At 42.2% G+C, this 12,653-nt stretch overlaps 1 pseudogene across 1 annotated transcript; it reads left to right on the top strand.

Moving 5' to 3' along the window:
• The first annotated feature begins 9,293 nt into the window (after positions 1-9,293).
• Positions 9,294-10,277, top strand: LOC308527318 (hyaluronidase-1-like; annotated as a pseudogene). Its single transcript has one exon. The product of its transcript is annotated as a hyaluronidase-1-like (transcript).
• The last annotated feature ends 2,376 nt before the right edge of the window (positions 10,278-12,653 follow it).

Raw genomic sequence — 12,653 nt, forward strand, 5'->3', positions numbered from 1 at the left:
ACTAAAATGAAATAACATTGAATGTAAACTTTAATTGAAAAATAAAATAAAAGAAAAAGAGTCCATCAGAACTCAGACCAACATGCCTTTAATGCATAACACCCAAACTGCCAGGTTATTTTTATCACATGTATTTTCCTCTCTATACCCTCTCATAAAGCCACATTCCCATCTCTCCCAGACCTGGCAAACCAGCCCATTATGTCCTCTGTAACTTAAAATCTGCAATCAAGAAAATCCCTAGATCATACATCTCATTTCTGAATGGCCTCTTTAGAGAGTCAATTAAACTTCTGTGTGCATTGGTATCTCAGTGTTGTTTTCATTGGCATTTTCCTGGTGACATTTTTGTGATGTGGAGAGTCTTTTTATATGCTTACTTTCCATCTGTATATCTTTTCCAGGGAGGTGTCTGTTCAGATCTCTTGTCCATTTTTAATCATGTTTTTAATTTTCTTATTATGAGTTTTAAGTGTTCTTTATGGATTTTGGGTAACAATCCTTTATCAGATGTGTCTTCTGAAAGTATTTTCTACCAGTCTGTGGCTTGTGTTCTAGTTTTCTTGACAATGTCTTTCACAGAGCAGAAGTTTTTTTAAAAATATATATATTTTTGTGGATTTAAGAGAGGGAGAGAGAGAGATAGGAACATCAATGCTGAGAGAGAATTATTGATGGGCTGCCTCCTGCACACTCCCCCCCCCCCCCCCCCCCCCGGGAATTGAGCCTGAAACCCAGACACATGCCCTGACTGGGAATTGAAACTTGACCTCCTGGTACATAGATTGATGCTCAACCACTGAGTCATGCTGGCCGGGCCAGAGCAGCAGTTTTTAATTTTAATAAAACCCAGCTTGTGAATTTTTTCTAATGTGGATCCTGTCTTTGATGTTGTATCTAAAAAGTCATTGCCATGTCCAAGGTCATTTAAGTTTTCCTTTTCATCTTACATTTAGGTATGTACAACTTTGCAATGTGTGAAATTATGTTGGTTTCATCACTGTATCTGTAGACCTGGCTCACTGCCAGAAATATACCAGATATTCAATAGAGATTTGTGGAAGAAACACTATATCTATATATATCTATATATATATATCTAGGTATAGATATATATATATATATATACATATATCTATATCTAGATATAGATATATATATATCTCCTATCTAATAATAGACAAATATGGTAATTAACCATAACTCCGACATGCTTCCCATTGGCTAATCAGGGCGATATGCAAATTAACTGCCAACCAAGATGGCGGCCGGCAGCCAGGCAGCTGAAGCGAACAGGAGGCTTGCTTGCTTCAGTGATGGAGGACTCCAATGTTCCCTGCCTGCCGCTGCCGGCCTCTGAGCTCGAAGTTTGAAACATTGTTACAAATATAGAAGCTAAACAAAACCCCAGAAACCTGCTTTCAGCCAGCCGGGATCTCAGAGCTGGAGTTGAAACAGTGTTTCAATTATAGAACCCAAACAAACCAGATACCTGCTTTCAGCAGCGGAGGCCTAGGATCTGGAGACAAGACTCAGAGCTAAAGCTGGCTCAGAATAAAAAAAAGAAAAAAAAAGAAAAAAAAAGAAAAAAAGGAGTGGTTGGGAGCTTCAGTCATCCGCCAGCCTGAAAACAGCCCTCAGCCCCTCACCTGGACTGGCCAGGCACCCCAATGGGGACCCCCAACCTGAAGGGTGTGTGACCAGCTGCAAACAGCCATCAGCCCCTCACCCAGGCTGGCCAGGCACCCCAGTGGGGACCCCACCCTGATCCAGGACACCCTTCAGGGCAAACCAGCCGGCCCGCACCCATGCACCAGGCCTCTATCCTTTAGAGTAAAAGGGTAATATGCCTCTCAGCACTGGGATCAGCGGAGCCGCAAGGCCTCCCGGCACCGGGATCAGCGTGACAGGGGGCAGCGCCCAAACCCCCTGATCGTCCTGCAGCTCTGTGTGTGACAGGGGGCGGGGCCACAACCTCCCTATCCGCCCTGCTCTGTTCCTGACAGGGGAAGGCGCCCGAAGCCCCTGATCAGCCCTGCTCTGTGCCTGATAGGGGGGAACTCTCCAACCCCCTGATCACCCTGTGGCTCTGTGTGTGACAGGCTGCGTCGCCCCAACCCCCTGATGGGCCCTGCTCTGTGTGTGACAGGGTGTGGTGCCCCCCCTCCCCCCGCCCCATGGGCTCTGCTCTGTGTGTGACGGGGTAGAGCCATAACCTGCCCATCGGCCCTGCCCTGAGTGTGACAGGGTGCGGCGCCGCAACCCTCTGATTGGCCCTACTCTGTGAGTGACGGGGGAGCTCCTCAACCCCCTGATCGGCCCTCCTCTGTGCATGACAGGGTATGGAGTCCCAACCCCACTGATGGGCCCTGCTCTGCGAGTGACAGGGGGTGGTGCCGCAACCTCCCCATTGACCCTGCCTTGAGTGTGACAGGGGGCGGTGCCCCAACACCCCAATCGGCCCTACCCTGAGCGTGACTGAGGGTGGCATCGTAACCTCCCGATCCACCCTGCTCTGTGCATGATAGGGGATTGCAACCCAACTCCCCAATTGGCCCTGCTCTGAGCCCGACCAGGGGCTGCACCTAGGGATTGGGCCTGCCCTCTGCCACCCGGGAGCAGGCCTAAGCCAGCAGGTTGTTATCTCCCGAGGGGTCCCAGACTGTGAGAGGGCACAGGCCGGGATGAGGGACCCCCCCCCCCACACGCCCCTGAGTGCACAAATTTTTGTGCACCGGGCCTCTAGTCTATATATTTAATAGCCCAGCAACCGGAATGGCAGAATGACCAGAACAACAGAATGACCAGAACAACTGGAATGACCGGTGGCTATCACATGCACTGTGGCAGCCAACCAGCCTGATCCAGGCCCCTATACACCCCCAACACTCCGATCAGTGGCTGGACCAGCCAGCCAACTGCCCACAGCCCCTCCCCACACCAACCCGGTGGTCAGTGTGCATCATAGCTACTGGTCAAATGATCAAACGATTGGACGGTCACTTATCTAATAATAGACAAACACGGTAATTTACCATACCTTCACTATGCCTCCCATTGGGTAATCAGCACGATATGCAAATTAACCACCAACAAAGATGGCGGCTAATTTGTACATACAGGCTGGGAGCGAAGACTGAAGACACCGTAGAAGGAAGCCCAGCTACGGAGTCGAGGTAGCAGAGATGGGCGGGGTAGGAACAGCAGAGAAGGGCGGGGTAGCAGTGGCATAGAAGGTGGGGTAGGAATGGCAGAGACGGGAGCGAAGCCCTATTCTTGCAGGAATCTTCCTGCAACGGGCTTCTAGTACAGTGATGGCTAACCTATGACACGTGTGTCAGAGGTGACACACGAACTCATTTTTTTTGGTTGATTTTTTTTTGTTAAGTGGCATTTAAATATATAAAATAAATATCAAAAATATAAATGTTTGTTTTACTATGGTTGCAAAGATCAAAAAATTTCTACAGGTGACACAGCACCAGAGTTAATTTAGCCTTTTTCAAAATGCTGACACGCTGAGCTCAAAAGGTTCTCTATCACTGTTCCAGTATATATATAAAGTTCTTTGGTTTATCTTTTCTTGTCCCCTCAACCCCATATCCAGGTATGTCAGTCTGTTCCATGCCTCCCTTTTTGGGTCTTATTTTGTTGGCTTATTTCATTTAGCGTAATATATTCAAGGTCCATCCATGCTGTCCCAAAGGGTAAGACATCCCTCTTTTTTACAGCTGTATAGTATTCCATAGTGTAAGTGTCTCACAGCTTTTTTAGTCACTTGTCTACTGATGGGCACTTGGGCTGTTTCCAAATTTTAGCTATTGTAAATAACACTGCTATGAACATAGGGGTGCATATGGTTTTTCTGATTGGTGTTTTGGGAATTTTAGGATATATTCCCAGAAGTGGGATTGCTGGGTCAAATGAAAGTTCCATTTTCTATTTTTTGAGGAAATTCCATACTGCTTTCCACAGTGGCTGCACCAATCTGCATTCCTACCAACAGTGCACAAGGGTTCCCTTTTCTCCACACCCTCGCCAGCACTTGTTGTTTGTTAATTTTTTGATGATAGCCATTCTGACAGGTGTGAGGTGATATTTCATATGGTTTTAAATTGCATTTCTCTGATGATTAGTGACTGAGCATTTTTTCATCTGTCTCTTGGCCATCTGTATGTCCTCTTTGGAGAAATGTCTATTCAGGTCTTCTGTCTATTTTTTAATCAGGTTGTTTCTCTTCTTTTTGTTGAGTTGTATGAGTACTTTATATATCTTGGATATTAACACCTTATCAGATGTATCATTGGCAAATATGTTCTCCATTCAGTGGGTTCCCTTTTGATGGTGGTTTCTCTTGCTGTGCAGAAACTTTTATGTTGATGTAGTCCCATTTGTTTATTTTCTCTTTAGTTTCCTTTGCCCTAGAAGATGTATCTGTAAACATATTGTTATGTGAGATGTCTCAGATTTTACTGCTTATGTTCTCCTCTAAGGTTTTTATGGTTGCATGCCTTACATTTAAGTATTTTATCCACCTTGAGTTTTTTCTGTGTATGGTGTAAGTTGGTGATCTAGTTTCATCTTTTTGCATGTGTCTGTCTAGTTTTCCCAGCACCATTTGTTGAAGAGACTGTCTTTACTCCATTGTATGTTCTTGCCTCCTTTGTCAAATATTAATTGACCATAATGGTGTGGGTCAATTTCTGGGGTGTCTATTCTGATCCATTGGCCTATATGCCTATTCTTGTGCCAGTGCCAGGCTGTTTTGGTTATAATGGCTTTGTAGTATGGTTTTGATATCCAGTATTATGATCCCTCCTACCTCATTCTTCTTTCTCAAGATTACTGCAGATATTCGGGGTCTTTTATGGTTTCAATATCAAGTTTTGGAGTATTTGGTTTAGCTCTTTGAAGTATTTGTTCTGGCTCTTTGGAGTATGTTTTGCCCTAGAGAGGGCCTGATTGTCACAGCTAGAAGGGGTGACAGCTTTCTACCACTGAAGAACTGCTTAGGTGAATCCTACCAAGTTTATAAAATTCCTTATTGCCCTACAGTGTCTGGAATAACAGAAGTTTACAAATTTGAATGTGAATACAGGTACTTCAAACCTATACTATAAGAAGCTCCTTCAGAAGTGATGTCTTTAGAAATTTTAAGGAAGTAGCACCATCTGCTGGGTGAGAATGAAAAGAAAATGTTAAGAATTTGTTTCTTAAGAAATGTGTAACTGCGGGCACTTTTAAAAATGATTATTGTCACCAAATAGCTATTGCATACTTACAGTGCTGGGAGCTAGGCCAGTGGAGGTGAACAGTATGTCAGCATTCTAGCTTAACTCCTCCATTTTGGAGGGTTATGACCCAGATTTTGTGTATGATTTTGTGCTTTGTAGTTGTAATTACAGTAAACAATTTTATATTTAGCTTTTTCACTTAAGTCATTTGCTCTTATCCACTTGTTACATCACTAACGTTTTAAAAAGCAATAGAATATATGCTTATAGTAAAAATAAAAATTATTTTTAATGTTTGCAAAAAATAAAATAATGAAATAAAAATTATTATTGTCATCGATATAATCAAGTTTCCAAATAGAAGCTTTTTGAGAGCTTGGGAATGGAGACCTGAGAAATGAAATCCTTCTCAGAAAACAGAGACAAATAGAGGGTGTGTGTCTTTTCACATGACCATTTCTGATGGATGGCTGCTCACATGAAACCCAGGTAAATGAAAGCGGCTTTTGGTAATGATGAGAGGGTTGTTTATAACCTGAAAATATCATTATCAAAGAACTAACTGTCTTGGTAATTTCAGAAAGTTTACGCATACGAGGCCAAGCCTGAGTGTAGGCTTCCAATTCACTTAGTACTTATTAGCAAAAGGCCAGCAGGGGCTCTGGAAGCAACAATGTTTCAATTATAGAAGCTAAACAAATTATAGAAGCAGGTATCTGGGGATACCTGCTTTCAGCCAGCCTCGGCCTCAGAGCTGGGAGCACCAGTGATGGCAACAATGTTTCAATTATAGAAGGTCAATAAATCCCAGAATAAAAAAATCAGAAAAGGAGAGGCTGGGAGCTTCAGTTGCCCACCAGCCTGAAAACGGCCCTCAGCCCCTCACCCAGGCTGGCCAGGCACCCCAGTGGGGACCCCCACCCTGAAGGGGGTGTGACCAGCCTGAGCTCAGAGCCGGGCCTCGGAAGGCTAGGATTGGCTTCCTCCATCACTGGTGCAAACAAGCTTCATGTTTGATTCAGCTGCATGGCTGCCCGCTGCCATCTTTGTTGGCATTTAATTTGCATATCGCCCTGATTAGCCAATGAGAAGCGTAGTGGAGGTATGTTTAATTACCCTTTTTGTCTTTTATTAGATAGGATAATAAAATGGCTAGAAAACAGAATAAAATTTCAGTAAACATCATGGGGAAAATTAATTATATTAAAAATTCATACTATTCATAATGCATAATTTTGTTACTGCAGAATTTTATTATAAAAATACATACTAGAAACCAAGATAATGCAGAGTAATAAGTTTTCGATAGCTTAGAGACAGTAATATATTATGTAACTTGTATATACATAAAAAACAAGATTAAAATCCAGAAAAGGAAACATAACTTGATTTTATTAAAACACAATACATATATTTTTTCCATCACCATTTATTCCGTCTTTGTCCTCTTCCATCTCCAACTGCCCCCCCTGCACCATCACCACACTGTTGTCCATGTCCATGAGTCCTCTCTTTTTTCTTTTTTGCTCAATCCCTCCATCCCTACCAACACCACCCCCAACAGAACTGTCTGCCTACTCTCTATCTATGAGTCTGCCTGTATTTTGCTTAGTAGTAAAACACAATATTTTAGATTTTTAGCATCTTCGTCTCTAAAAAGTTTAATGTACTATGACATTTAACAAAAGGTTTTTTCAAGGGTGTCACAGCTTATTATACATATACTAGAGGCCTGGTGCATGAATTCGTGCACTGGTGGGGTCCGGCTGGCCTGCCTGGGCTGGGCCGGCAGCGGGGAGGGGATGTGGGGAAGCTGATTGGGGGTGGGGCTGGCTGGGGGTAGGGGCCACGGATGGTTGGCCAGCCAGCTCTGCCCTTGATCTGGGTGTTGAGGGCCAATCGGGGGCCGGGCTGGCTGTGGAGAGGGGCTGTGCGAACTTGGGGGGGGGGCAATTGGGGTCCCGATCGGGCTGGTTGGCCGCTGCAGTGCTTGTCATAGCAACTGGTCATTCTGGTTGTTCCAGTTGTTCTGGTTGTTACGGCATTCTGGTCACTTGGCTTTTATATATATATCCGTTTACCAGTAGTGGGTGCTCTTACATGTTCCCTAAATGCCAGACAAAGGTAAGAAAAAGGTTTACTCTTACTTTGGGGGTGGGGCGGGGTGGGGATCACAGGAAGGTCTAGTGATTGGAGAAGAGTGAAGGGAGTGGAGCCATCCCTGGTGACTGAGCAGTTCATCCGATGACATTGTACAAATTCCCCATGAAATCAATTGTCTCAATAATATCCAATTAATTTAAAAGAGTAAATTATCATTTACAATTGTTTTCTTTCCAAAAGTCAGTGTACAGAAAGCCTATGACTTACTCAATTCGGTACAAACTTGGGGTTCTATGTTGCAAGAATTAACATATGATTTTGGTTAGTCTTTCCCTACATTTAATATATTGAATAAAGACAGCAAGAACAACATAAAAAGTAATGTGTAACTCTTAAAAAGACACCAAGTTTATTACAGCAAAGAAAAATCAGTGACTCCAATACTTTAAACAACATGTACGTGATAGAACCTTTTGACACATAAGTTTACACCACACTGCTTTCAGGGCGAGATCTCATTGGCTGCAATGTATCAATTATTATGGCTCTTGAATGGTAGGAAGATTCTTTGGAAGTTTTTGGCTCAACTGGCTATTTACAAGGGATTTAATTAAAGAGCTCAGTTTCATTAGAAATTTAAACAGATGAAAATACAGTACAAACTTTCATGGGAAAACCATGAAAGTTAAAGAACGAATACGTTTTTAGGCTTTTTAAGTACTTGGGGAGAGCTGATAGCACCCAAAGGCCTAATCAACAGCGGGTAAATATCATATCTGTCTGTCTTCCATTTCAGCCTATGCTAATTCCAGGGGTAAGTGCAGTCTGTTAAAGACAGATGAACAAACAAACCCTTGAGGCCAGTGCATTTCAAATAGCAAGCAAAGTATCACTGACTGTTCGTGCTGTTTGCAATTTTTTTGTTCTATTTTAACACATGTGAAAATGCCAATCTGTGCTAATTTTCAGCAGAACATGTTCCCGGAGCCACCTTTTCAGTAATTAATAATGAGCTATGGCAATCCATTCATGCCACCCCCACCTTTTTTAGCTCCCCTTACAAGCAAAGATTTAGGTGCATGTAGATGGAATTACAAAAATAAGAACCCAAACAGCTAGCCGGTAGAATTTACATAGTTGAGGATTTGTATTAAAACATTTAATTTTTTTAAAAAATATTTTTTTATTGATTTCAGAGAGGAAGGGAGAGGGAGAGAGAGAGATAGAAACATTAATGATGAGAGAATTATTGATCGGCTGCCTCATGCACACCCTACATTGGGGACTGGGTCTGCAGCCTGGGCATGTGCCCTGACTGGGAATTGAACAGTGAATTTTTGGTTCATAGGTTGAGGCTCAACCACTGAGCAACACCAGCTGGACAATTTGGTTTTTATTTACTGAATTTTTCTTTCACATTTCCAGTTTTTAAGAAAATCTTAATTTTCTTCCCTTGTTCAGCTATGACTATAAATTAGGCCTAGATATCCATATACCACAGGTGTTTTTAAAAATTAGGTCTACCACATAAAGGACAGCTTAAACACCGCCATGAGTTTACTGTATTTGCTATTCATTGTGTACTATAAAATTGGCTGGTGTTGCTAAATGGTTAGAGCATCTAGTGTGTCAGCCCGCACAATGAAAGGTCACAAGTTTGATTCCTGGTCAAGGGCACATAACGTTGACCAATCAATGTGTCTCTCTCCCATTGATGTTTCTCTCTCTCTCTCTCTCTCTCTCTCTCCCTCCCTCCCTCCCTCTCTCTCTCTCTCTCTCTCCACCTCTTTCCCTCCCTTCCATTTTCTCTAAAAATCTATGGGAAAAAATATCCTTGGGTGAGGATTAATAACAACAAAAATAAAAAGAATAAAACTAATGGGACATTTAACTCCACCATGTCTAATTTTTTTTTTCCCCTTATTTTTAAGGAGACTGCTGTAATGGTGTGTGGCATGGCTAGGCGTGCTGCTGCTCTTGATCCCGTTCACTCATTCAGCCCTCAAGCCAGCAAACCACCAGTGATCAAGACCAGGCCTTTCAACATTTTCTGGGCCACCCCAACAATGCAGTGCCAACATTTCTTCAATGTGGATCTTCAATTATTTAACATTATAGCAAATCCTTTAGAGACTAGACTCCCAGTGGATCAACAATTGCCATATTTTATCCAAATGAATTAGGGTATTATCCTTATTTCTCTCAAGATGAAAGATCCTTGAATGGAGGGGTGACGCAGAATCTGAGCCTTTCTAAGCACCTGAGGAAAGCTGCTGATGACATTGCAAAGTTGTGTCTTGGTGGAGATCAGAAGGCCCTGCTGCCATTGACTGGGAGAGTTGGAAACCGCAATGAGATGGGAATTGGGGCAGTAGGATATTCTATAAAAACCACTACTAAGCCTTCCCTAGAAACCGCCCTCCTGGCTGGTCAGGAATGAAAGTGAAAACAGTCGCCCAGCAGGAATGTGAACATGCTGGGAGGAGTTCTATGAACACACCTCTCACGCTGGCTTTAGCCATGAGACCAAAGTGTGATGGGGCTTTTATCTCTACCCAGACTGCCCAGTTATGATTGATTACAGCCTGAATCCACATACCTGTCCAGGTAATTGTCCAAATGATGAGATTTTCCCGCAATGACCAACTGCAGTGACTATGGAAGGAAAGCACAGCACTTCATACTTCAACATATTTGGATAAAATGCGGAATTCAAGTTCAAATGCTTTGAAATGTGTTCATTATCGAGTTAGAGAAGCCATGAGAATCGCTGAAAAGGCTAGACATGACGATGTTTTGCCAGCTTTTGTTTTTTGCAGCCCATTTTATCTGCATAGTATTGAAATTTTGTCACACGTAAGAAACAGTACAAGTACACACAAAAATGTAAATTTAGTAAAATTACTTCATAACGTCTATGAAAATGGTATTTTCCTTTAATAATAGAGTTCTGTTATTAAAAGTATATATTTCTTCAAATGTCAAGCGAATTCTAAAACGGTACCAGTGACAAGTGTTAGTTTTAGGTAATGATGCTTACAAACTTAGCAGTTGCAGGGGTTCCTGCAGAACAATTGCTATGCTTGAATTAAATCATGTAACCAAGGAGAAATTTCAGATTCAGCTACTTAATGTCAAAGAGTAGCAGCAATTTTCCAAATTAAAAACATGCAAGCCGAAACCGGTTTGGCTCAGTGGATAGAGCGTCGGCCTGCGGACTGAAGGGTCCCGGGTTCGATTCCGGTCAAGGGCATGTACCTGGGTTGCGGGCATATCCCCAGTGGGAGATGTTCAAGAGGCAGCTGATTGATGTTTCTCTCTCATCGATGTTTCTGACTCTCTATCTCTCTCCCTTCCTCTCTGTAAAAAATCAATAAAATATATTATAAATAAATAAATAAAATAAAATGCCCATACCTTTAAAAAAAAAAAAAACATGCAAAATAGAGCTTGAGTCAGTTACTAACCAACTAGAGTTTCTGTTATATTGCATCTAAAGCAGCGGTTCTCAACCTGTGGGTCGCGACCCCTTTGGGGGTCGAACGACCCTTTCACAGGGGTCGCCTAAGACCATCGGAAAATGCATATATAATTACATATTGTTTTGTGATTAATCACTATGCTTTCATTATGTTCAACTAGTAACAATGAAATTGGGGGTCACCACAACATGAAGAACTGTATTAAAGGGTCGAGGCATTAGGAAGGTTGAGAACCACTGATCTGGAGGATGTTGAGGCTGTTCGGCCTCTAGATACCTTCATATCACCAGTTGAAATTCTACCTTCTGGTGCAACATAAAATAGACCAAATCCTTCTTTCAAACACCAGTTCTTCAGCTAGCTGAAGACATCACTCAGACCTACCAAAGTCTTCTCAATATGTCATTCCTCAAGTAACAGATCTCTCAAATCATGTCACATTTTCAAATCCTTTTGGGAAAAAGACTAGTTTATCTTTATTCATTAAACAATTATTGAATGCTTAGAGTGTGTCAGACATATGTTATTAATAATAATAGTAGGAAACAATAATAATCCATGCAGTCATAATAGTTTGTCATGACAAAAGATGAGAGAAGATGAAACTCATTTTAATAAAAATCGTATTTATAAGGTTCCCATTGTTTTGTTGTACTGTTATGCTTTTGAAGTAAATTGTGGGCTAAGTATTACTTCTGAGGCCCACTTCAGAAATCAATAGACCACACCCCAGAGACTGTAGAATTACCTAAGTATGACTCTATCGAAGTGCTTTAATACTTGTTGACAAGCTATAGAACACAGCGCTGGTGTTCCTGGAGACTTCCCATGATGCAGGGAAGCTTTACTGTGGCCAGGCCATCTTCTCACTCTAGTGTTTGAACACTCCACCTCTGCATTAGATTCCTGAATATCCACACCTTTCAGGGAAAGGACATAATGCAGATTGCTCTGTCAATCATCCCCTCTATCTTCCCTTTCTCCCTACTTCCCGCTTCTTTGCTCTTGGTCTCTACTCATGAACACAATGTACTCAGCTTCTCGTCTTGGTAAATTATAATCTACTTAGTCACCCAACTTGAGAGTCACTTCTGTTTCCACGATTCAACAGGTAACTAAGATTTATCCATCCTAATTTCCAAGTAATTCTCCAACCTGTCCCCTCTGCTTGACCAGGACTGACCTTGCCTTTATTGAGGCCCTCGTCATGTCTCACTGAAGAGTTTCCATCCTTTCCTGATTGGTGCCCCTTCCTACCATCTGGACTTCCCCCTCCAACATACTTTTTCTGTGAGAGCCAAAAACATCTATCAAAGTTGCAGATTTTTGGCTTCCTAGTACTAAAGCTTTTTTTGTAGTTTAGCTCTAATACATTAAAATAGCGTAAAAGACTCTTTGCATTTGGATCCCGCTTATGTACAAAGATTCAGATGCTTTCCCATCTCCCCACCCCCCTGTGCTTCACCACAAGTTACTGTTATGGATCGTGCTTTTTCCTACATATGAGCTCTGCCCTTATTCTTCCTACTGGACATAGAACTCTGTGCTATCCAGCCCATCTTAGGAATTTATACTAATTCCCAAAGACCTACCTGAACTTTCACCTCTTCAAGGAAGCCCTCCAAGGCTCTCCCATGCAGCATCGGGCATGTTCTCTAACAGTCTTGTGAGAGCTAATATAAAACTTAATTTATGCTACTGTAATTACTTGTGTATCAGCCTGTCTCAACCATCACACTAAAGCACTCCCTCCAGGACAGGAACTGGAATTTATTTCATTTTTATATCCTCAGTGTCCAGAATATTGCCTGAAACATCATCAGTCGTATTTATC

Source organism: Myotis nattereri (genome assembly GCF_964212035.1).
Source record: "Myotis nattereri genome assembly, chromosome: 11".
NCBI classification, from domain to species: Eukaryota; Metazoa; Chordata; class Mammalia; order Chiroptera; family Vespertilionidae; genus Myotis; species Myotis nattereri.